This window comes from Oreochromis niloticus, linkage group LG14 (genome assembly GCF_001858045.2).
Source record: "Oreochromis niloticus isolate F11D_XX linkage group LG14, O_niloticus_UMD_NMBU, whole genome shotgun sequence".
Taxonomy (NCBI): domain Eukaryota; kingdom Metazoa; phylum Chordata; class Actinopteri; order Cichliformes; family Cichlidae; genus Oreochromis; species Oreochromis niloticus.
In genome coordinates this window covers 6,154,557-6,156,476 of record NC_031979.2, presented here as the reverse complement: position 1 = coordinate 6,156,476, position 1,920 = coordinate 6,154,557, and the positions used below count along the sequence as shown (strand labels likewise).

At 40.9% G+C, this 1,920-nt stretch overlaps 1 non-coding gene across 1 annotated transcript; it reads right to left on the bottom strand.

Annotated features, from left to right (window-relative positions):
• Window positions 1-280: 280 nt before the first annotated feature.
• trnaf-gaa (transfer RNA phenylalanine (anticodon GAA)) lies at window positions 281-353 on the bottom strand. Its single transcript has one exon. It is a non-coding gene; the product is annotated as a tRNA-Phe (tRNA).
• Window positions 354-1,920: the final 1,567 nt, after the last annotated feature.

Sequence of the window (1,920 nt, the reverse complement as noted above, 5' to 3'; positions counted from 1 at the left end):
TATTTAATTCTACAGGTAGAAATGCACTTAGCCCTAGGCTGTATTACATAGTTTGATGACCAACCCTACCAAGAGGTAGGCAGGTCATTTAGTGAGTGTTCACCGGGAGCATCTGGATGAGTGCCTTCTACAAAGTCCAACTCCACTTGCTGGACTTTGCTAAGCTGCACTGTCTGTGTTTAGTTTTTGATTCATTGGGAATGATCCACTTTGTTGTAGGCTGTTTTATGAAGTCCTACCAACAAACCTACCAAGACCTAGATGGTGATCAAAATGGCTTTGCCGAAACCCAGGATCGAACTAGGGTCCTTCAGATCTTCAGTCTAATGCTCTCCCAACTGAGCTATTTCGGCACATTTTGAAGCAGAAAGGGTAAGACTGGGATAGGCATGATTGGGAGGATTGATTTGCCTGATCTAAACACAACTGGCCTCCTCGTCTTTCCTCATGTTGTGCATTTTCCATTGTAGTTTCAATCAAAATTAGAAATGCTACTCTGGGAGATTGAGATAACTGCTGCCTGTTGTGCAGTTAGTTTCCAAAACATGTTATTCATGGTTACTAGGGCTGCCACGATTAGTTGACTAGTCACGATTACGTCGACTATAAAAATCGTCGACGACTAATTTAATAGTCGACACGTCGTTTGAAGCTTTGTAAGATCCTAAAGATGCAGGAATAAGTAGTAGGATTTAAGAGTGTAATGACGGACTGAAACAGAAGATGGCAGCACTGCATGTACAAGGATGCCAGCTGCCGTTAAACCCCGAAGAAGAAGAAGGAGCTGTGTCCCAGAATTCATAGTGCGGCCCTGCTCATTTTTCAACAATGGCGGCAGCTAGTTAGTTTTAATATCACTCTTATTATTCTTTCTGGGTCACAAAATAAACGTTTAACATATTTTCAGGCGAGAATGTAGCTGTGTAAACCTTAAATATCTGCTCAGTTTATCAAGACATCACATATTTTCAAAAGCGCTCCGATGTTTTCGGAGACGTCTGTTACCCACCAGCTCGATAGCTAGCCGGGGTTGAAGGCTCACTAGAGCTGGTGAGAACACCGGACTCCCGACAAATTGTTTTCAAACCCACCGCCGTCTTTCGCTACTCAGGTTAAACATGATATGTAAGTCACTTAGATAACTTAAAAATGTTATTGTTTGGCTTTTTTTACTATTTTATTTGTTTCTGAGTAAATCGGTTTGGCTGAGATTAAAGTTCTAGTTTTTACACAGCTGAATAAACGTCAAGCAGACGCTCGAGAATATACTCCGGTGTCCTGTTATATTTTAGATGGCAAGGAGCAGACGGCTGAGTTTATTAAACTTCACTGAAACAATCTGCAAATGTCATTAAAATTTAATAAACTATCATCTTGTCTTATTTTTGGTTAGCACATACCTTAAACACTTAAAGCTGTAAGCTAATGATAGTTATATAAGAGCAGATGGATGCTGGTGAAATAAGCTGCACGTTTTACGTCCAATGGATGCATGATCTGATTAGTCGAATAATCACAAAAATAATCGGTGACTAGTCGACTATCAAAATAATCGTTTGTGGCAGCCCTAATGGTTACATACAGTTTTAGACTGATGTGGGCCAAAGCCTAGCATAGCCTGTAACGTTATTATGACGGACACATTTTATGAGTGAACTTGACTTTAAGTGACTTACAGGTTTCTTTTAAAAAATACTTTCTTATATCCAGGTTCTTCCTTTTTGCTGCCATCCTCCTCTCCTCCTTGCAGGTCCTCGCAGCGCAGGCTTGCCGCTGCTAAAACTAAACAGAGCTCCCTGAAAGGCACAGCCAATCACATTGGCCATATTTGTCACATGAGGTAGGACTCCAGTAGAGAACGTAATTTAACTCTTTCTGCACCGCTGGGTGAATGACACGTTGACAGATCGTTTTTTTCTT